This window comes from Eumetopias jubatus, unplaced genomic scaffold (assembly GCF_037043125.1).
Source record: "Eumetopias jubatus isolate StellerSeaLion01/CBP00866 unplaced genomic scaffold, mEumJub1_p1.0 scaffold_8, whole genome shotgun sequence".
Classification (NCBI taxonomy): domain Eukaryota; kingdom Metazoa; phylum Chordata; class Mammalia; order Carnivora; family Otariidae; genus Eumetopias; species Eumetopias jubatus.
The window spans coordinates 117,677,024-117,700,932 of record NW_028274814.1 but is presented as its reverse complement, the minus strand read 5'-3'; the positions used below and the strand labels follow the sequence as shown (position 1 = coordinate 117,700,932).

At 44.5% G+C, this 23,909-nt stretch overlaps 1 protein-coding gene across 2 annotated transcripts in view; it reads right to left on the bottom strand.

Annotated features, from left to right (window-relative positions):
• Positions 1 to 16,590, bottom strand: part of ELK3 (ETS transcription factor ELK3) — a 67,468-nt gene extending 50,878 nt beyond the window's left edge. For both annotated transcript variants that reach the window (XM_028105430.2, XM_088025289.1), the window contains exon 1: positions 16,220 to 16,590. The gene's annotated coding sequence lies outside the window, so the exon portion shown is untranslated. The remainder of the gene's footprint in view (positions 1 to 16,219) is intronic.
• Between the last annotated feature and the right edge of the window lie 7,319 nt (positions 16,591 to 23,909).

Below are 23,909 nucleotides of genomic sequence, written 5' to 3'. Positions count from 1 at the left end.
ATTATATAAATTTTCTGGGCTTGAAGAAAAAACCATAATCAATCCAGAGGGTTCATAAATAATTGGTCGCCCCAGAAGCACAGACCTATTTCTCTGTACCTCCAAGAGGCAAGTCCATTTGAGTGACAGCACGTATAGGAAAAGCTCAGCACAGTGCCCTGTCCGTTATGAGCCTTCAGCAAGGCTTACTGTTGTTTTCGTCTGTGCCTTCCATGGAGCCTTCCACAAGGCTCCCACCAGTGGAGCTACTTAGTGTTAGCCATCCTTACTGGAGTGCCACCCAGCAATTCCAACATGGCACCTGGCAGACAACAGGCATTCTATAAAAAGGTGTGCAGTGAATCTAAGTTTCTTTGAATCTCAATTTCTTTACCCTTAAGGTGGTGATTGTAGTATCAGACTTCAGAGACTCTTCTATAATGTGCTAATAAGCCCACACACAGAATAATTCTATTATTCTCTTTTTTATCTCCAAAGAAAGATGGACTTGTCCACTTTTCCAGTGTCTTCTGACTTTAGGAGCCCTGCTTCTCCCCATGTGGCTTGTCAGGTAGACACACACACACACACACACACACACACACACACACACACACACACACACACAGAGTGTGCGTTCTGCAGTCTTAAACATACACATCACCATTTAATCTCTTCTTTGAAAACATCACACACAATTTTATTGGGCAGTTAAAGGAACACAAGCCTGCTAGATCAAAGCAGCCAACTGGTCACCCAGCCTTCCCAAAATGAGGCTGTAGTTCATTATAGCCACTTGGTTAACCACATCCACTTCCCTCGTATATCAACATGCCCAGGAAACAGATTTAGAAATCCTGGGCACTGCAGGGAAAAATCTTTTCAGGTAACCCACTGTATTTAAAGAGCAGACCACGTCTTGAAAGAGGCGTAGGAATATAAAAGAGGTTCCAACAACCTGGACCTGTCCCCAGGTCCCTCTCCACAGAGTCTCTTGGGGAAGCACAGCTCTACTGACAACGTCTTTTCTTGAAACAGACGGGTTGTTCCTTCCCAGACATTTCTGGACTAAAACCCAAATGTTCACTTTCTTTGCAATTGTTTTTTGTTGCCCGTGTTTTTTGTGCCTATCTTAATTCTGGCCTGAAGCACGTCCCCCTTCAGTTCTCATACTTGGTAACATTCAGCTTCCTCTTCTGCAGGTTGCAGGCAGGAAACTGGAAAATGGGCCACAGGAAACCTGGCCTCCTACATCTGTCCCACTTTGTAATTGCAGCTCTGGTTTCATTTTGCTTTGTGTGTCAGCTCGGTTTTAACCCTCAACACGATGGCCAAACTCTCCTTTCTGGAAGAACACTGCTATTCTTATTGCCCAAGAAAACTCACTGAGACTTTTGTTTCCTCCCCAGAATAATTAACCCTATGAATTCAACAGAGGAAAAAAATACTAAGCAAATTCTCCTTCAACAGTAGCCATTTGGATCAAAAGCATATGGAGCTAGAAAAATGATTCATTAGATGTGATAAAGCCACCAATAAATCCCAGCGAAAATCAAGACTATTTTATAGTACTGTACACAGAAGTTATTTTAGATCAATTGGATTACCAGTGGTCCAAGGCTCCCTGACAAAGTTTACCTCATGAGCTTTAGATAAATAACGTATGAAAAAAAGCTATACTCACACCTCATAATTTCTTTCACTATGACACTATTTCAAATCCTATTTCTTAACAATTATCACCATTAGGTTGAACTATATGAAATTGTTTTTATGGGTCCAAAACAGCCAAATACCCACAATCTCATAGAGTCAACTTAAAGCATATAATTACATACAGAGGACACACACACACACACACACACACAATCACATCCCCAGGGTAGTATCTTCTTCCCATGTTTGGTCCACAGACTCTTTTGAGAATCGGAAATTCTCTAGAGGTGGGGGAGGTAAACTCATACAAAATACATATAATTTCAACAGGATTTGTAAAACACTGAAGATAATTTATAAATCTCAAATAAAGAGCCCTATTCTAAACAAAATATGAGGTATATCCTCCCTGACCAGAAATACTGAGATTCCATGGAATTCTCAAGGAAACGGCTAAAACCCGCCCCCCCAATCTGTTACTTTTAAATAGGAGTTTTTCTTTTTTAATGTGAACATTTGATGAGCATTTATTATGTACCAGGCCTTGTGCTCAATGTTTGATACACATCTAAATTTAATACTCCATGGGGAAGTCATGACTTTGAAAGGTGAAATAAGATGCTCGTGGTCACAGGAGTAATATGGACAAAGAGAGACTCCTATCCAGGGGCATATGGCTCCAAAAGTCCAGGTCCTTAATCACCACACTGAGTTCCTCCAGCGGAGGCTTCATTTCTCATATGCCTCACTGCTTCTAAGAGAGAAGCCTCATTTGAACTCAGGGGGAGATGTCACATTCCCACTACGAATCAAATCAGGAAATTTCCTCGTTCATTTCTGACTTTGCCTCATCTGTGACTCCAGTTATTCCAACCAGCTCTGTTTTAAGAAAGAAACTGTGAACCCATGCCTCCATCATTTTTTTAAAAACCGATTTCCCTTTTTAAAAAGATCTGTATGTTGGTTTAGACATGCTCCAGGTTCAATCCATGCTAAATAAATCAAGGTTGACTCTTGACTGTGAAGACAAGACATGAGAAGCAGTCCCTTCTTTCCCTTAGCTCCCCTTCAGCTGGAGAGACCATCCTGCTGCTCCATGTAGGCACACAGAGCAGCGGAACAAGAGTATGAAAGTCAAAAGAAATGTGAAAGATCTAGCCTGCTCGTTTCTCCTAACAACAGAAGGAATCATGGGCGACACTTCACCTGCGAATAGGGACAGACTGGGAACCCCACGGAAACCACATGACCGTACCCAGCACGGCACCTGGCACCCGGCAGGAGCTCAGAATTGTCCCTTTAAAAACAAACACCTCCGGGGAGGCCCTGTTGTTTCGGGTTCTAAGGGAACATTTGGGATTCTGTGGGGGACCGTGGCAAGCCCATGAAAACAAAATGCTGTCTTGCATTCAGCACAACTTACTGAAAAATCTTGCTAACGGTCCCTACATGTGAACTTCCATTTGATGAGCTCCCTCAGTACCAGTGGGTACTTTTTTTTTCCTCCCATACTCCCCGTGATTCTTCTGTTTTGTAGGGCTTTGGATGAAAAATCTTTTACCTGAACTTCTGTACTATTCATATTTTGAAAACTTGATCCTATGCACAAGGGGGAAAGCTGGAAATCGGAACATAAATCCCATTGCAGCCGCATGCAACTTCGGGTTGCATGATCTCAGGCAGGGAGGTCAACTTCTCTCTGTTTCAACTTCTTTATCTGTGAAAAGGGGATAAGGCCAACCCTCTCCTCCTGCATACAGGAGTGCTATCAGACTGAAAAACTCTGTAGGAGGATTTTGAAAATAAAAATCCAAGTTCTCCTTTTGGTCAATGCCCTGCACAAATGCTCTTTAAAATGGGAATGGAACAATGCCTTCCGCTTCAAATCAAACCTTCGCAGAGATATTTTTTAAATCTATGGTTGTCTTAATGTCAGGAAATGTTTGTTTGCTCACTTGGCTATGATAGTTTTACGAAAATCAAAAATGAAGGAAATCTTACATACTGCCTCCACTAGAATGAAACCATAATCTCTCAGATACACTTGAAAGAATAAGAAGTTGGTGAAGGCCAAAAAGTCTATACCCAGCATAGTAAGAAAACTTCTGCATGATACAAAATGATGGTGGATTTTCCACATCCAGAAACTAAAACATTTCCTGCCAGAGCATCCTCCAAACCCTTCTATTGTGTTGAAACTGTAAAATCTTTCTAAATCAGGACTTCCTCCTATTATGCTCTAGAGGCGTCTTTCTGGGAAGGGTAGATCCAAGGCAAAAGGTAGGAATTCCCGCAGCACCACCCAGTGGAAACGTTAGAAAAAAAAAATGCAAGATAAAATACGTTTCGTCAAAGAAAATTCTCATCTTCGCTCTTCCAATTAAAAATCTGGACACTGCTCTCCTCCATCAGTGGCAACCAGCAACACATTCTGCTTAATCCGAGGGCCCTTCTTCCCCCGGGGCCGTTCCTCAAATGCCGCCCACCCACAGGATCACCGACATCGTCCTCCGTGTCTCTCACACATGTGCACACACACTGAGCGGACGCCAGGGTGGGGGAGGAAGGAGGCCCGGGTGGGGTCAGGTGTGGGCAGCGACACCATCTCTTCCTCTCAGAAGGATTCCCAAGGGACCCTGGGGACCGGGAAATCTGCACAGCTGTGCTCAGCATCCCAGTCCCGCCATAGCTTTGGGCACTTCCGGTCAGAAAGGTAACCATCTGTGCACCTTCCCCTTCCCTGGCTGGGCCACCTCCAATATCTGCCCTGCAACCCTATCTCCCTAGTACCACCCCCCGGGAAAGGTACAGAGCCTTTCCCCATGGCCCACATCTCCGGTCCCTCCAAATCGCTCTCCAGTGTGACCATTCTGCTCCCCCATCCTACCAAGGCCACCGTGGGTCCCGCGGGCTGCCCATGCGTGGTTCAGTCCCTCTACCTCATTTACGAGCATTAGAACACGTCTCTCTTCCCCAGTGGCTGCTTCTCATGCATGCATGACACATCAGGCTGCTAATCTTAGGAACCCTTGACCTTCCCCCTCCAGCTTTCCTTCATGGCCCTAGTAGTGGCCCAGAGAGGGAGAGAAGTCCTTGTCTTCCCAGAGAAACTTCTCTTGTCTCTTCTGTAGAACTTAAAACAATAAAGTATCATCTCTTCCAACATTTCTAGATGGTTAAGTCCCCGAAGAAAACTGCCCCCAAGCAGCACTCCTGGCAAAGTTAGTTTTCCCTCCTCCTGGGGTAAATCTACTGAAACCACCTTAAGAGAAAAAGGATACTCGTTACCTGATCTTAAGGTTCTTGAGGGGCATATGATCAGTGTTAAAACTTTGTAATACAGCATTTTTGAGCTGGCGATTTATGAATGGCTCATAATAAGATAAACCTTTTCCTTTTTCTGAAATTTAACATATGTCAAAATGGGATGGCTCCTGGAAAGGTCAAGATTCAGCGGGCTTATATGGACACGAGCTCGTGTTTGGGTCCTGCTCTACACTGCTGCAAATATGGTTAGGAGCTGCTGGTACCTAGGACATCTTCTTTAGAGGTTGCTGAGAAGCACCAAGTGCCGCCTCACATGGACGGCTAGCTAAGCAAGGAAATGGACTCCTCTGGGCTTCTAAGGGCTTCTATATTCTGTGCGTACTTCAGCTGCGCCTTCCTTCCTTCCTTCCTTCCGTGCTCTTCTTAGCAGAACTCTTCCACGGTTTAGGAAATGCAAATGCGAGGCATCAACATTTTTACATAATCTGGTATGATAATATACTCACTTTGCAAGGGATCTAAAAAAAACAGTGACGCTGCAGTCTTCCAGATGTCATCACCTGCTCATGTGGTGGACACCTGTGGGGGATTTCAGCTGCATCTCAAGTCATGAAGGTAGACCAGTCCTTTTATGGTTTTACTGTCTCCACATGCATATGTTTCTCTCACATTTTTGCGCCTTTTGCTACATATGGTGATTATGGTACCAAATGCAGGGGTTCTTCTAAACTTCAATAACTTCTCATAGAGTTCTTTTTAACACGAGGCAAAATATAATGGCGCAACGGTAAAGTGGCGCACAAAAGGCATCTCATTTTCCACCGAATGTCTATTTAAAAATCGAGCCTGACCTGTCGACCAACTCCAGTAAGTGGAGCACATTTAAAATATCTTGGTGTTCATGGTGAGTACAGTTACTTCTAAGAAAACTGTTGCAAAAATAGAGAGTGATTTCAAAACTCTCCCAATGACTTGTATTTCAAACCTATTTACTAACCCCCCACATGCACTGAATAAATGAACAAAAGAACATGAACACGGTCACCACATGGAAGACCGATGGTTTCTTCTTTTGTGTCTGGCTAATGTGCACGCCTAGGTCCTTTGAGAAGCCTGCAACAGCATCTGAAGGAAAAGACTGGCTGTTGGTACATCAGCATCAAACAGCCAATGCACACCCCAAAGTGCCCTCATGGCCCTTACTTCCCATTCGGGAATCTGCTGTCCACTAAAGTGGCTTGGCCCTTCCCTGAAATGTCTCATACAACGTGATACTCCACTTTTCCGATAATTGTTCCACAAGACTATATTAACTGTAAAAACAAAAACAAAAACAAAAACAAAAAACAGCTGGATCCTGCTTTAGAGGATCTTTTCCCCCTAGCTAAAGAAAGTCACCCTTTTTACATTTTCATCGTCTGGAGCATGTATGGTCTTCTATGTCAACGTCTTAAAGTTTCTACTTTTCCTGAAGACAAATTAGGTCTTAATATTTAGGTTAAGGGAAAAAAAAAAGCAAAGGATGTGGCTAAGGCTGGCAGAGGATGCTGTTCTTGTGGTTCAGCTCTGATTTAAATCAAAGCAGGGCAATGCTCTTATTTAAGAGCAGTGACTCTAAGCTTTGGAGAACCCCAGTGTACTTGGGACATTTGTTTGATTCAAGGCATCTTCTAAAAGCATATGCATTTGTAATACAAGTAATTCACTTTAAGAAAATGTTAGCACTCTTCAAAGTTGCTGAATTTACCCAAGTATCATAAATGCAGAATTGGGAATCCGCACTAAAGCATCCAAAGAAGTGAATTAAGCAAAGGTCAGGGAATATCAAGGGGCTGCCTGAGTGATGTTTTTGCCTCTATTATCAAAGATGAGTTTGGCCCATCGACAGGCATTCCTGCCCTCCACTAGAGGCTCAGCACAAGATGTGACGACATGTCTCTGCCTGGGGTTTAATCCATTCCAATCCTGAACTCAGAATGTCACCTGGAGAATCTGGAGATGTTTGTTCTAAAATACTTTTAAAAAGAAAAAATGCAATAAAAATAAAAAGCAATGTTCTACCACCCAACACCTTCTGGTCTAAGTGATCAGTTTCTAGGTCTTGGAAAACAGACAGAGACATTAGCAGAAATAACTTCCCTACCAATGCACATGGATTCTAGATTCCAGAAGATTTCAAAATGCAAAACCGTAATGGCACAAGGAGGTACTGCATCCAGATATGCTCTTCCAAATAATACTAAAAGGTTTGCTCCCTTCTTGTGTGTTCTTAATGGGACTTGCTGAAATTAGGAATCTCCACTTTCTCCTCTCCTATAAATTGTATTTTTTAAAAATTCAAGTTTTCTCTGAGTTCTCACAGTGAAATAATGGTTCTTTTGGGTGAGAAGTTTAGCAAATGTTCCCTTCTACTCCCATCCTCTCTCAGGGCTCAATTCCTACATGAGAACAGCCCCTCTGGAGGTAGGAGGAGCAAACAGTGAGATCATATTGTCCCACTCTCTACGACTCATGCATTCCTCTTGTGGCCTACGTATGCGGACGGACACACACACACACACACACACACACACACACACACACACACACACACACACACACCTGTCAATGCTTATCTTCTTCACTTTCAAATGAACTCCAACAACCAGGACTTATATTTTAGCCTCGAAAGGAAAACCTTCCAAACTCCAACAAGGAGAGAGTGGGGAGATTACATTTCTAGTTCACTGAGGATGAACCAGAGAAGAGTTCTTCTTAACTGTGTTAGAAAACCGTTTGACCATACACCCCTTTTCTCGCTCAATCGAGCATTCTGATCTTCCTGGGCCTTAGGATCATCATTCTGAGGATGATGAGAGCTTACAGATGCCGACAGTGTAAGAGAATCCTTGCTGTTTAATTCTTTTTTTTTTATGGTGATTTTATTTATTTTTTATTTTTTTTAAAGATTTTATTTATTTATTTGACAGAGAGAGAGACAGACAGTGAGAGAGGGTACACAAGCAGGGGGAGTGGGAGAGGGAGAAGCAGGCTTCCCGCGGAGCAGGGAGCCTGATGCGGGGCTTGATCCCAGGAACCTGGACCATGACCTGAGCGGAAGGCAGACGCTTAACAACTGAGCCACACAGGTGCCCCCTTGCTGTTTAATTCTTAAAGAGAATTCCTGAGCACATCCTGGAATAAATTCTGGGGCTTGTTTTGTTGTTGTTTTACTCTCTCTCTTCTGACAGTGAAATGTAGGGAGAGAAATCTGCTTAATCATACATTCTGGTAAATCAAGGTTTGACTATCAACAAACTGCTCTTTGGCAAAACCCAGCTGAAATTCACAGCGGACCCAGCCCTCCTTCACCAAAAACAATGTAGGTATTAGTCATCCTTTCAAATACACAGAGTCTTTTGTTATTCTCAAAATCAATCAGAAATCAATCAGAAACATCATTCACTAATTATAAGAAGTTATAGACAAAAGCTACACACAGGTTTTAGTGTAAGTGAAGGACTTTTCACAGCAAATACTATGGAACGCAGCCCAAAGGAACTACGAAAACTTGGTCAATTGAAGTCCTGATGAAAGACCAATGCTAGTTGCTGTAGAATGATCAGTTTTAACATGGAAAGAATTTCACATCAAGATCCTTTCAAGCTGCACTGACCTATGAATTACTTAACTGTTAACCAACCATTCCCAGTATAACACTGGTAGCAACAAGGCTGACGTTTGTCCTCTCAGATATTAACAAACTTGTTTCTGTACATCTACTGTTCTTGCAAGTCTGGACAAAAACTCTGGAAAATTACATGTCCTCTTATAGAGGCTCTTCCTGGATGTCTTTATGATTTAACCAAGAGATAGGCCTCTTATTAATCCAAGTAATTCACCATCTAGCAAAGGGTTGGATTTATGCATGGTAATGAGGTGCTTTATCAAGTCCAACGGCAAGCTTTCCCCCTTCAGATTGTTTATAATTCAATAAATGCCAGGTACTGGACAACGTGCTGGGATAAATATGGGGGTGAGAAAAACAGCAGGCCCAGAGGGAGCTTCCAGACTGAGGGCCGAGACAGACGCGAAACACATCATGACGCATCAGTGGGCAGGTACCTCTCACTCTCCGAGTCAAATGGATTCAAGGGTTTGGCAGAGGCTTTGGATAACAAGGGAGGCTGGGCTATCAACTCTACGTTCCCGAGTTTGGGATAATGAATATTAAGGAATAATGAGGGACACCAGTCCTATCTCTGGAAATAGAGATCTCAAACTGATTAGTACCTGTGTTTGGATAGTGAGAATCTGGAGAGGGAGAATTTGGAGAGGGTACACAGAGGAAACCTGTTAATAAATATGGCAGGGGCTCTGAAGGCCAGGACAGATGACTGGATGATGGTTAGAGCACCAGCCTGGGGGCCCAGCAAAGGCTGAGCCTTGGAGGATGGTCACCAACTAGCCAAGTAGAGTGAGCACAATCGATGGGAGTGGGGGCAGGAAAGGGAATTCTCAGGAGAAAGAAGAGCATTTGGAAAAGCCAAAGGGCACAGGACACCTGTGAGGAATGGAAGAAGAGCCAGGGTGGCCAGCCCAAATCACAGCATGCAACCTACATGGAGGATTTTGGTCTTTACCCTGGTCAAAGCCACTGGGAGATTTTAAGCTGAGGTGTGACACCGTCAGACCTGTGTTTAAAGGACCACTCTAGCTTGTGGGCAGACAAGGAACTGAAGAAGGCCAGAGGGAATGAGGGACCCCTCACACACAGCAGTGGAAGATGGAGAGCCTTTTCAAAGACTATAGAAAGGAGGGAAGAGGGACTGAACCTGGTGATCAAAATCTTATCTTGGCCTACTCAGCATCCAATCCAGAGACAGTCACTGGTGTCCCCAAGAATGAGGTGATTGTGGGCCATTAGAAATGAGTGATGCTTGCCACAAACCTTACAAAAAGGAGGAAATGAAGCACAGCAGTGAATAGCAAGCTTCCCTCGAGTGTTCCTTATTCAACAAGGGGCCAGAATGGGATTGAAGGGGAAATTTATGGGGAACCCCTTTTCCCACCACAAAATACTTCGCTTAAATTGTTGTATATGCCTGAAAATTGGCTGTCTGGGGAGGACAGCATAAATTCACATCACATTTTCACAACTCTTAGAAGAATTCAAGTTCCTTACTCCAAAATAGTAGTACAATAGAACTTTTGACTTGAAAGGGATTATCCCAGCCTCTACACTTCCATCACTTCACCATCCAGCCAGAGAAACTGAGGTTCAGGAAGATTAAGAGATAGCCCCTCAACACAACTGGTTTTAAGGGAATCTGTTCTTTTCTGCAGCACACATATTACTTTGGGTTAGCTTATGCAGTATTAAATAATGCAGAAGGGATTTTTCCTCCTATGGTATTGCTGAGGAAATCCCCACATCCTAATGATTTGTTTTTAATCAAGCAGATTAAATAAAAATACTGCAGTATCTTATCAAGGTGTTCTGGGGTTTAATAACCTACATGGTAGAATCATGAAATTGCCATAATAAAAAGAAATAGCTAGGGAATGTTTCAGGTGATGAAAATAATCTCTATTTGGAGGTAAGGGGTGGGGATTCCATGGGTGTATACAAAAATATTGAGGATCTGTCCATTTCCATGTATGAAATTATACCTCAATGAGGAAAAAAAAAAAGACATCAAGGGTCTCAGATTCCTTGTTCTACTGTTTAAAGGATTCCTGACCTTAGTCTAAGAGAAGTCATGTTTTAGATAAGTGTGTTTTATACCTACCCCATCATTTCCATATTTATACATGGAAAATTAGGAATTATTCTTAGATATGGTAGCTTTAAAAATACTATGATACCATGTGCTTTAGAGTCTCTTTTTAGAGCAGGTAAGTTAATTTTAGTCTAACTCAAATTAGAATATATTAGTAAAACCATCATCTTAATTTCCTTTTTTTTTTAAGATTTTTTATTTATTTGAGAGAGAGAATGAGAGAGAGCCCATGAGAGGGGAGAGGGTCAGAGGGAGAAGCAGACTCCTCGCTGAGCAGGGAGCCCGATGTGGGACTCGATCGTGGGACTCGATCCTGGGACTCCAGGATCATGACTGGAGGTGAAGGCAGTCGCTCAACCAACTGAGTCACCCAGGCGCCCATCATCTTAATTTCTTTAAAAATATACAAATAAGTCTCAAAGACAAATTATAAAATAATCCCACTTAATTCTATAATAATTTAATAATTACTTTCCAGGAAATACAAATTAAAACACATAATCGATGAGTTAATAATTGCTGGTGGCAATTCAAGCCAAATTACAATTTATTGAAATAACCAATTCAAGGTTTATTTTTAAACTGCTGACACATACGTTAAGTTTCCAGTAATGGATGAAAGGCCATTTTTATTTTGGTTATAGGTAGGAGTCAAATTTCTGCAATTACTTAAAAGACTGAATGATCTACCATTTTTGAAGGCCTTTAGGATTCAGTAACAGAAGGTTACACACACACACACACAAATAATTCCATTTACTGGGGCTGCACTTTAAGTGGCAAAACCAGAGTTTTGTGCCACAAAACCATAGTCTCTCTGCCACGATTTCAACCAAAAAGTTGGATGATCTTAATTCAAACTGGACATGGGCAATAGTCATCTTGAGCTGAAAGCCATCGAAAACATCAGTTTCAAAGTTTGGAAACTCTCGGATATAAAATGAAACAGCAATAACTAAGAATTTTCACAATGTACAAGAGGCACCTTCCTCCCACCTTATAGTTAAAGTTCAAGACACATTTTCAGTTTAACCTAGCTTCTCTTTTTCATCATCTAACATTCTATTTTGATGTGTAGTGCCCTGGACTTCCTGTTACTACATCTTGATATTCTACTGCAAATCATGACTCATTCTTAAATCATAGAGAAACTCATCAAAATCCCAAATTTCACAGCACATATGAATTCAGTCTTCTACGAGGTCAGCATTCTTAGAACATTACTTGGAGCCACAGAGACAAAAACACTGAACAAGTCCATGTAAAAAATTATGTCAATCTACTGTTGAGTCAACACATTTATTAGATCAATAAATTCATGCTCTATGTGCAGTAATTTTGGTCTTGGTACTAGTTTTGAAAATGTGTTACATGGTATGTTAAGTAAAAATAAGTTACAAAACAAAGTATAGTGTGACTCCAATGAAAAGTTTTATGTATGTGTGTGCGTGTGTGTATGTGTGCACACACACATACACACATTCTAGAAGACTGAAAAAATACACACCAAAATGTTGACAGTGGGATTATGGGAGATGTTTATATTTTTCTTCGTGGTTTTCTGAATCTTCCTAACATGACTCACATTAATATTTTTTCAAAACAGAAAAAAACCTAGCTAACCTTTATAAAATATGGTCATGCTAGTGCAATCTCAAATAGGTTATAAATCAACCTACAAAGATAAAAGGGAGCTATGGATAACCAGGATATAAAAAGCTCTTGCCTGAAACATACAGAAAAATCTGACAGCAGTGGCGTCTTTCATTCAAATGACCCGTGTGTGTGTGTGTGTGTGTGTAGTGTGTGTGTGTGTAGTGTGTGTGTGTGTGTGTGTGTAAGTAGGTGGGTAGGTGGGAGCAGGCCCTTAGGAGGAGGCAGAAGCCAGCTGCCTACACCCAGGGTGCAGCCAAAACAGAGAACCCACTGCTTTTAAAGTTTAATGAGGAAGCCCAGTTCTGGGGGACAGGGAGATGGCTGAATCATTCTCTAGGACTGCAAAGGAGCAAAGCCATTAATTCAGAAGCAATAATTCACCATCAGCGCCCCCCCCCCCCGCCCCGCCAAAGAAAAGGACTCTACTCCAGGAAGTCACATCCTTGGATAATTTTTTTTAGTTTTGGGTTTGTCAATAGGTAATGTTTTGTAACATTGGTGTTTTGAATCAGATAGATGTATAAACATAATTGGGTAGCACAAAGCACACAAAACCGAATATCTGACAACTAAGAAAGGAATATTTTAATTTATATGCACTGACTGGAAGGACTTTAAAACTGATTTCAGGAAAAGATTTAAGTTCCAAAAAGTTATTACAAATATAAATTTCAAAATATGATCTCAGAGTTACACTTACTGTATATTAGTGGTTTTAAATTATTATTTTTTTTAAATAAGAAGAGGAGATCTTTAATAAATGTTTTAAGAAACTTCAAAATTCAAATGGGGTTGGAAAAAAAAATCGCTGCTCTCCCGTATCTGGACTATTGATATTCTAGTCTGAAAAGCATTAGTACCAAGTAAGTGAGGTTCAGAGATAGTCTATTTCAGCTCAAAAAGGTAAACCATCACAATTCATCATTTAAATGTCATTCTATGGCATATTACTGACCAAGAAGAAAGAGCGAGGGAGAGAAAATTCATGCACAGTGTTACATATGTGGCAGAAAAGTGCAACTGACAATTTGTAAATGTCCTATTCATTGAATGGATACAGGTAAAAGAGTCATCATCACATTACTGTAAATAAGAGTTTCTCACTGTGGGCACTACTGACATTTGGGGCTAGAAATTTATTGGGGGCGGGACTGTTCTGTACCTTGCTGGATGTGTAGCTGCATGCCTAACTCTCTACGGACTAGATGCCAAGAGCACCCCCTCTGGTTATGACAACCAAATGTCTCCAGATATTGCCAAATGTGACCTGGGGGACAAAATTACTCCCCGAAGTCTGTTCATCCAAACTGGTTTGTAGTTCACTCAAAGGGGCCTCTCCTGCAATCTGGAAAAATTTTTTTCTTATCTATTTGTTACAAGTGCTGGATCCTACCCACAGCTTTCAATGCAACAATTTATTGAGCATCTACTCTGTGCCAAGCAGTGTGTTAGGGACATCCTGTACTCACGTCCACTGACTCACATCCTGGGTGGGCTGTTTTTAGAACATGCTTTGCCACCAGAAGAGAAATACCAACACCTCAAAACCCCTCGGGAGTATGTCCTTGGGGTGCCTGGGTTGCTCAGTCGGTTAAGCGTCTGCATTCGACTCAGGTCATGATCTCAAGGTCCTGGGATCGAGCCCAGCATCAGGCTCCCTGCTCAGCGAGGAGTCTGCTTCTCCCTCTGCCCTGCTCATGCTCGCTCACTCTCTCTCTCAAATAAATAAAATCTTAAAAAAAAAAAAAAAAGGAGTATGTCCTCCAGCAGCATGTCCTTGTCAATAAAGGAACCCCACAGTTCCAATCAGGTTCCTTAAAATTCTTTACCCTTTTAAGCAACTCTACACATTTCCAACATTTAAAAGTTTAAAAAGGGGGGGAGGGTAAGGCCATAAGGCCTTTGCTATATTTGGCATAGAAAGACCATCAGGGTTTTTGTAGGCAGGATCATTACTGGAAACTCTAAAAACACTTATGGACAGTCTTCTTCACTGTCTGACCCACATGCCCTCCTAACACAATTTGTAATTTTATAATCCCCATAAATGAAACTCATAACTGACCTATCCCAAATAAATGTGTGCCACAGACAGAGAAAAAGGGAGAGAGATCAGAGGGTATTTTGTTTGGCAATAAAGCAATAAGGCTCAGAAATCGATTTGAGCTCATTAATAGATGCCTGGAACTCGCTTTAGTTTCTCACCTCCTCTGGCTCCCTCATTCCCCAGACCCCCTCCAACAAAGACACAAACACAGATGAGAGGGAATGGGGGTGTCTGAGCTGCTTGGGCAATAGAAACTTCACACTCACACACCCACACCCTACGCACAACCAGGAAAGAAAAACCTGTTAAGTCCGAAATCCAAAATGGCCCAAGTGACTTTAAAGTTTTCAAGATACTGCCCTGAAAAAGGTTGTCGGGCAGCTGCACCTCTAAGTAAATAAAGCGGTGACTTGTGTCCCTCTGCAGCGCACCCCCCACCCCACCCCCACCGCACCCCCCCCCACCCCGGGGCTGACAGTGGTTGCACAAAACCCCTCCTGTGCCGAGCAGCGGAAACTCCTAATGAGATTAGTTGGTGTGTGTGCAGACATTACTTAGCAGTGACTAAAGGGGCTCTCTCTTCCTGCAGCAGCCAGTGGAAAATTCAGGGCACTTTTTCCCCCAGCAGCAGCAGAATCCCTGTAACCCTCTCCCCAGCCAACTCCAACAACAACTCAGCCTCCCCCAGCCCCCTTCTGGCTGGGGTGCTGGGGGGTAGTTAAAGACCGGCCAGGGGCTTCCAAAAGCGGGAGGGTAGGAGGGGGCCGGCGGGGAAGGGGCGGGGGACCCCTCGAACACTACAAAGGAAACTGTAAAAGGCACAAATACATAAACCTGAGAAGGAGCAAACCAGTTTCTTTGTGAGCTCCTCTAGTGAGTCATTTTCAAGATGCTGTCTGCTGCCAGTTTCAAAGCGGAAGCGCATGGCAATTAGTCTTGCCGTTTCCAGACAAGCCAGAAACTCTCCCGACACTCGTTTTTTTTTTTTTCTAAAAAGCCCCTTTTGCAGTTTCTGAAATAACATTTCTTACTCCCACCCCCACCCGCCACCTAAATGCAGCTTGTCCTCAGGATGATTCGGTTCAGAAAAATATAACAAAACCGAGACCTCTTATTTGTCTTTTTTAACTCTCCAAAATTTTAATTCCTCCTCCCAAAAGTTACAGTAGCATTACAGGCCAACGTTCAGTTGCAAGCTTAAGAGCCCCTTCCTAAAGAGCTGAGGGCTCCAAGACCGTCTGCTGCCCGCCCGGTCCTTCGCCAAAATCGTGTCCAGTAAGGACTCCGCTGGCTTTTAAAGGTCCACCTGGGCGTGCGCCTGGGGGCGATGACCCGGGCGGGGGTGGGGGTGGGGGGGGTCACCTGCCGAACGAGAAGGGACGCGGCCCCCAGCCCCGCGTCTTCGCTCCCCACGCCCTCGGCTTCCCCCTCCACCCTCATCCTCTCCCCGAATCGGAGCATCGGTGCCCACTGCCACCCCAGGGGAGTCCCGGCCCCAGCTGGAAGGTCGGCGGTGGTCCAGCATCCAGGCACGCAGCCTGCCCCGTCGCCGTCCCTCCCAGGGACCCTAAGTCTCACAGTGCCCTCCGCCCCCCCGCGCGCCCCCTCCTCCGAGCTGCAGCGCAGCCCCAGGGCAGGGTGCCGCCGGCGCAGGGTCGGACGCGGCGCGGAGCTCCGGCAGGGCCGGCGGCGCGGGCGCTGGAGCATCCCCGCGGCGCCCCCTCCCCAGGGCCGCAGCCCACCCCGCGGCCCCCACCAGCCCCACCCCCACCAAGCTAAAGAAAAGAAAGAAAAAGCACCCCGACGAAACTTTGCAACTGTCCGAGCAACAGGCAGAAACACTGCTACCTACCCAGATGTGGGGGAGCTTTCAAGATCCTTCTTCGGGGGAATTTCTAGGAGGAACCGGGCGAAAGCCCCCGACTTTCCATGCTGACAGGCGTCTGCAGACGGTCTGTTGCTCTTGTAATGAGATCCTGATTTTTCCCCCCTTTTTTTTTTCTTTCTCTCGCTCCTCTTTTTTTTTCCTCTGGTGTGTGTGTGAGAGCAGGAAGTTGGAGCAGTCAGGCCGAGCCGGCTCACTTCCTTTACTGCATTATTCCCCAGGCGGTGTGCAGTCTGTGTAAACAGGCTTTTCCGCCCCGCGCCGCGCGCCCCGGCCGCGGCTGTGCGCCGGGGCTGGCCGCCGAGGCCCGCGCATACTCCGCCGCCTGCGCCCCGCGCGCTCGCCCCGCACCGCGCCGCGCCCCCGCCCGCCGCGCGCCCCGCTTCCTGCTCGGCCACCCCAGGGGAGGAGCCTCCGGACCCTCTGCGACTCCGGGCGGCCGCAGCCCCTCCCCAAGGCGGCGGGGGGGGGGAACTGCTCGGCCAGAAACCCAGAGAAGCGGCAGCCCCCACCCCCACCCCAACCCGGGGCGCGGATGGCGACCCCGGGCGGCGGCGGACCCGGGGATCCCTCCTCTGCCCGCAGAGTCCCTGCGCGGGGCACTGAAGTGGGGTCGTGCCTTGCCCAGTTGGCCTGGGCGGGAAGGCCCGAAGCGGAGAGGCCGCTAGACTGGCTGTTTTCTGTTAGCTGGAATGGCTGAGTTGTGGGGCAGTGGGGCACGGAGAGTGGGGTGCAGCGTTAGATGGCTCTAGGCACAGGGCTGCTTTTATCGTGGGTGGGGACGTGACTGCTTAGGATGAGATGTTGGATGTGCTGAAAAGGAGGCACGGTTTCTGTCTGGGATTTTAAAAAAAAAAAGCCAGAGCTCAGAGTAGGGGGGCCCACTATGGGGAAAAGAATGAGGAGCCATAAACTGGAAGCCAGGATTCGCCAGGAAGAGATCTTTCTGGCCATTCACTATGGCCTACCGCAGGCCCAACCTTTCCTGCCTTCTAAGGAGCTCCAGCGGGAAATGAGCAGCCACCCCGGGGCTGAGTGACTGGGGCTTCAGAAGGAGGCTCTGTGGTCGCAAGGCAGGACTACACAGCGCGACGTCCTTCGGGGATGGCCCACCCAGAGGACTCAATTGCCCTGAGGCTGAGGGGGCCTTTGGAAGGGCCCCTCACCCCCACCTCTGCTCCAACCCCAACTGCTCACCTTCCGGAACCCTCCATTACTGTGCCTCCACGCCCTAGCCAGGCTGACCTATGGTTCTCAAACTTGAGTGTGCGCCAGCATCACGTAGGGGGGCTTGTTAAAATACTGGTTGCCTGGGCCTCACCTGCCAGAATATCTGATTCAGTAGATCTGGGGCAGTTCTCAGGCGGGGTTTACTGTTTGGGATCACCTGGGGAGTGTTTTGAAGACTACTGGTCTCTATGCACAACCCAAACCAATCAAGTCAGATTCCCCATTTTGTTGTTTTGGGTTTTTTTTTTTTAAGATTTTTTTATTAATTTATTTGACACAGAGTGAGAGAGCACAGCAGGCAGAGCTAGAGAGAGAGAAGCAATTTCCCCCCTCCCCCCAGCAGAGAGCCCAGACATGAGGCTCTATCCGAGGACCCGCGGATCATGACCTGAACAGAAGGCAAATGCTTAACGGACTGCGCCCCCTCGCCCAACATTTTGTTTCTTATTTTTGCAATTTTTTTCTAAAGATTATTTGCTCATGAATCTTTCACGTCTACTAAACTGTGGGTTTCTAAAGGGTAGGCATTGTACTTTACTCAAGTTTGTACCAGCTCTCCACCCCTAAGTGCCTGTCAGAGCACCTGAGGCATAGGACAGTCCATTTCCCAGCATTTGCTTCCTGGCTGGTATGGATAGTTCACGGAGAAGTGGGACGAGGCCTGCCAAATCCCTGAGAAGGGTGGGAAAGCATGAGGTATGAGAGCTGGGGGCAACGTAGGAGAGCAGAGGAGGAGAAGGTATGGGGGAAAGAGCTGTTTATCAACCCCTGATTTTCTACAGCTAATTTTACACATTAGGAATTATCCTTGTAATCCCTCGCTGGCTTCCCTTGTCACTCGGGAGAGCTCACTCCGGGTCCCCGTGTGATCCAGTGATCTGTGGACCGGGAGAATGTAAACTGACTTGATTAGCCTTCTCTGGGAGGAAAGAAAATCACACACACAATTGAGAACACCATATTGCTTTATTTTAAAAAGTATATGCCAAAGCCAAACACAAGTATATTTTAAACCAGTGGCTTTCGTGATTTTCATTGTATTTTTTTGCAATAAATCTTTGTAGAATCCTAATATGTATGACAGAAAAGGTGTACATGTCTTCATCAGGCAGTTGGATTGTTTTGAGGAAACAGGCCCCTGTTTAAAGCACTCCCGAAACATTTATGGGCCCCCCTAGGGTTTCTCTGGTCAAATGAAGGCCTCTTAAGTTTTCCTGGTGTTTGAGATTGTGCACACCACTGCTCCCAGCTCTCCACATGAATGAGTAATTCAGAGCTGACTCTGCTCTTCCTCCTGGCACAGGGAATAACTTTTACTTTTAGGTGTCTCCAGCATCTGTCCTTTGCATTCTAAGGGAAAACTGCTGTCTTAGCTTGGACTGCTATAACAAACACCATAGACTGAAGAGCTTAAATAACAGACCTTTATTTCTCATAGTCCTGGAGGATGGGAAGTCCAAGATCAAGGTGCCTTCGCATTTGGTGCTTGGCGAGAACCCTCTTCCTAGCATGGCCCTCTCTTTCTGTGTTCCCACACGGCCTTTTTTCACACACGTGTGGGTAGAGAGGGAGGAAGCAAACCCTCTGGTGTCTCTTCTCATAAGGACACTAATCCCACATGGGAGCTTCACCCTCATGACTTCATCTAAACCTAATGAACTCCCAAAGCCCCCACCTCCTAATACCATCACATTGGGGGTTAGGGCTTCATTATTCATTTTTGGGAGACACAAACTTTCAGGCCATAACAACTGCTATTTTTTTTCCCCATGCTTTCCTGCCCACTATAAAAAAGTAGCCAAGAGGTGTGGCATTTAGGATTGTATGATCCACACTTTTCTTTCTATGCTTTTGTTGTAAAATGAATGGGAGTTAAGATTGCATGGGCTGTGAGTAAGAATTCTTTAGGAGCCCTTTTGAGCAAGTAACAAGGCCCAGGCTCTTTCATTTCCACTGGCCAAGGGAGTGTTTGGCTCTCTCAGCTTTGATAAGAAGAGCTGAGATCTCAACAGAGATGGAGTTAGCAGCGTGATGTGTCGGAGGGTCCTGGGGCCCAGGGGAGGAGGGCCAGCCTAACCAAACCCTATGGATAAAAAGTGGAGAAGGGCTGGGTCTCCAGAAGAAAACAGAAGCCCTGGTTCCAGGAGAAGGGACGTATTAGTCAGCTTTTGCAGGGATACTACAATGTGACAAACAACCACAAGACCCAGTGACTTACAACAAATGGGTCTGGGTTGGCTGGGTTTTGGTCTGTCTCACATATCTTTTCATTCTGGGACCTGGGCTGAAGGAATAGATTTGACTTGAGACATATGGTTCTCTAGAAAGGCAGGAGCTCAAGAGAGGTGAGTGGAGACACATGACGCCTCTTAAACCTCTGCTTAGAATTCTCACCCCCTCACTTTGATTCACAATCCATTGGGGAAAGCAAGTCATATGGCCAAGTCCAAAGTCAGTGGGACTGGGGGAAGGACAGGGAGGGAAAGGAGAATTCTGAACAAATAATACAATCTACCACAAGAAAAAATGGATGCTGGATATACAAAAATAGCAAATCTGTCAGGTACTTCATAATTTAACATTTCACAATGTATAACAGAATGGGATGCTATGAAAAGTAAAAAAATAAAATATGGATGAGGAAACATAATTAGGGCAAGAGATAAAAACGAGTTTTAGAAAATATCAACTAAAATATTCTAGAATATAGCAGAACAAATCATATATAAAACTTATGAATCGATGGTATTAAACATGAATCGATAAATTTTGGAAGAAACTCAAAAGTGGTTTGCCATCACTACTTTGAAGACTGCATCAGTTATGGAGGAATATGGCGAGGGGCTGGGAATGGAGAGCCAAAGCCTGATGGGAAGACAGCCCGCTCAGGTGGAAAGTATACATTTCAAATCAGGAATTTGGGGATCCAGTCCCTTACCTCTGACTTGTTCTAGCTATGTGACTTGACTAGGTCCACTCACCTTCTTTGAGCTTGCATGAACAGATTTTTACAGTGAATGCCAATTTTACATTAAAACAACATGTGTTATAGGCTAAGATTCAAAGACGTTCATGAACTTCATTTGAAAGAGTACTTAAAAGAATTTTATAGACTTGTAGGCAGACCCATGTGGGAGTCTGCTTTCCTCCTTTTGTGCTGTTAGAGGTCTTTCAGTGGGGACATTTGAGAAGCATTGATTTGGACCATCTTTTTTGCACTCAGACTGGCCACCCATTGGCAAGAGGTTGGCAAATTATAGCCCACAGGGTCTGCTGCCTGTTTCTGTATGACCTTTGAGTGAAGAAGAATTGACTTCTTTTAAAAATTTTTAATTGTGGTAAACAAACAAACAAACAACAACAACATAACATTTACCACCTAAATCTTTCTTTTTTTTTCTCTTCTGAAGTGGTACATGCCACTTCCGCTAATATATTTCATTGGTCAAAGAAAGTCATCTGGCCAAGCGTAACATCAGTGGGATGGGACTGTAATGCCCCTACAGGGAAAGCATGGTAAGGAGGAAATATGAGGGGGCGCCTGGGTGGCTCAGTTGGTTAAGCGACTGCCTTGGGCTCAGGTCATGGTCCCGGAGTCCCGGGATCGAGTCCTGCATCGGGCTCCCTGCTCAGCGGGGAGTCTGCTTCTCCCTCTGACCCTCTTCCCTTTCGTGCTCTCTGTCTCTCACTCTCTCGTTCTCAAATAAATAAATAAAATCTTTAAAAAAAAAAGGAGGAACTACGAGGAAAGGATGATGAATGTTTTTACATTAGGATAACCTACCCAATAACTATTCAATGCTATAAGTTTTAACTCACTCTTCCACTCTCACAAGTATTTAATGCTTTCCACTCTCACAAGTATTTAATGCTTTCTATGCTCCTTCAGCCTCCAATACTTCTTCTAATCCCATCCCACTCCCTGTTGATGACCTTGCATCCCATTTCACTGGAAAAAAATCAAAACAATCAGAAGAGAAGTCCCAAGGGATCCCACCTACCTACCTACCTACCTACCTGCATTTGTAGCCATATATGCCACCTTCCCTTGGATTAACTTCCCACACTCCTACTTAAGGCTGACCCCTTCATTTGTCTACTACATCGTATTGCCTCCACCTTCTCAAATTCATTGCCCCAGCTACTCTTTTCTTACTTCCACATTGTCGGTTTCTACCCTGTACTGGATTGTTCCCATCAGCATGCCAACATGTAATTTTTCCAATCTTAAAAAAAACAAATTACCTTGACCTCGTTTCCCCCATGATACTTCTCTATTTTGATTTCTCCTCTTTGAAAGGGCAGTTTATGCATGCCATCACTATGTTCTCCTTTTTAATTCTCTCCTGAACCCACTACCCTATTCATGTCTCAGTGACCTCAGTGTTGTTAAGCCAATAGCCAGTTCTCAGTCCTCACCTTCCTTGAGCCAGCAGCAGCCTGGAAATAATTTCTCCACTTGCCATTAGACAGCACACGTACCTGGTTTGCATTCTCTCTCTCTGACCACTGCTTCCCAGTGTTTTTGTGTTCTCCTTCCCCACTTCCCTGACTCCCCCCTTGGTGGAGTACTTTAGAAAGCAGTAATGGGTTTCCTTTCCTCTATCTATACGCTCTCCTTTGGTAAGGTAATCCAGGCTTATGATTTTTAAGCACATTCTACTTGCTGCTCTCTCAAATGGATAACTTAAGCGTGGACCCCTCCCATTAACTCCATCCTTGTAAATCCAGTGCCTATTTTATGTCACCAATTGGATTTCTGATAAGCATTTCTAATGTAACATGTCCTAAAATCATCTCAAAGTTCCCCCAAACCTGCTTCTCTTATAGACTTTCTCATCTTAGTAAGTGGCAATTCTATTCATCCATGTGTCCCAGCCAAAACCCTTGTAGCTAATCTCGATTCTCCTCTCTCTTTCCTTCAGAATATCTGTGTGACCCATCCACAAATTCTGCTTGCTCTACCTTCAACAGATATTGAAAAAATTTGATCACTTCTTACCAGTTCTGCTGTTATCACTGAAATCCAAGTCACCCTTGTCTCTCTCATGGATCATTGCTATAGCCTCCTACTTGGTCTTCCTGTGCCATCTTGATCATTTCCAAGTACACAGTGTGGTAGTGTTCAGTGTGTTCCCGTTGTTACGTAACCAGTCTCTAAAACTTTTTCATCATGCAAAACTGAAACTGTAGATCCATTAAACATAGCTTCCCACAGCCTTTGCCCTAGCCCCTGGCAACCATCATTCTACATTCTGTTTCTATGAATTTGACTACTTTAGATACCTCATATAAGTGGAATCATACAGTATTTATCTTTTTGTGACTGGCTTATTTCCCTTAGCATAATGTCCTTGAGGTTCAGCCATTTGTATCATGTGACAGGATTTCCTTCCTTTTCAAGGCTGAATAATATTCCATTGTATGTAGCTACCACTTTTTTAAAAACCATTATCTGTTGATGGACATTCGGGTTGCTTCCACCCCTTGGCTATCATGAATCATAAGAATTTACATTTTTAAACTGTTGAAAACATGGGGTGCCTAGGTGGCCCAGTTGGTTAAGTGTCTGCCTTCAGCTCAGGTCATGGTCCCAAGGTCCTGGGATCGAGCCCCACATCAGGCTCCCTGCTCCCCTGAGAGTCTTAAGGTTGAGCATAGGATCCATATTTCTCCACCCAGGCATCCTCTCTCCCCATGAAACCCTTGTAAATGTTTTCGTCATCCTTTGCAGTCAGCTCAAACCCTATCTCTTCCAAGAAGTCTTCCAAGACCCACCAGATGAAGTACATGGGCCATTTCTCCTAAACCCCCAGAGCATAGTGTTTGAACTTTATGGCTTAGCATTATTCATATGACTGTTGTCCCCTCCACACACATTCCACCTCTAGATCACCAATGCCTGCCAAAACATGTTAAATTGTTGTTGTTGTTGAATCAATCAATTCATCAGTAATGATATTTTGGTTGGATCACTCAATTTACTGATAATAAAAGGAATGATATACCATAAAGTTTTGTAAGTGATGTTGGACAGTACTGATTGAGATGTGAACCATCACCAGAAGGGAAAACAATCAATGACTTTGGAAGGGCATTAAAACGGATTCCAAGCCTCAGATTTTTTTAATTTCAAAACTGATTGAAATTCATTAACCCTGTAACCTCCATACTCACCCCAAATTTCCACTGTACCAGCAGAGGGGAAGGGAGAATAAAACACAGCGTTCGGGTGTCACAACTCCACGAACTGTGAGTCACTGCTGTAATTTCCAGAATGAGTAGAGTGAGACACAGTCCCGACCTGCCGCTGGTCAAAATCGCTTCCTGCATGATAGAAATGTGATGTCCAGAAAGATGCAAATGGTCTTGGGCCTTTTCTTGTTCAGTGATACCCAGCTTTCCCGTGTAAACTACTGCTTTGGAT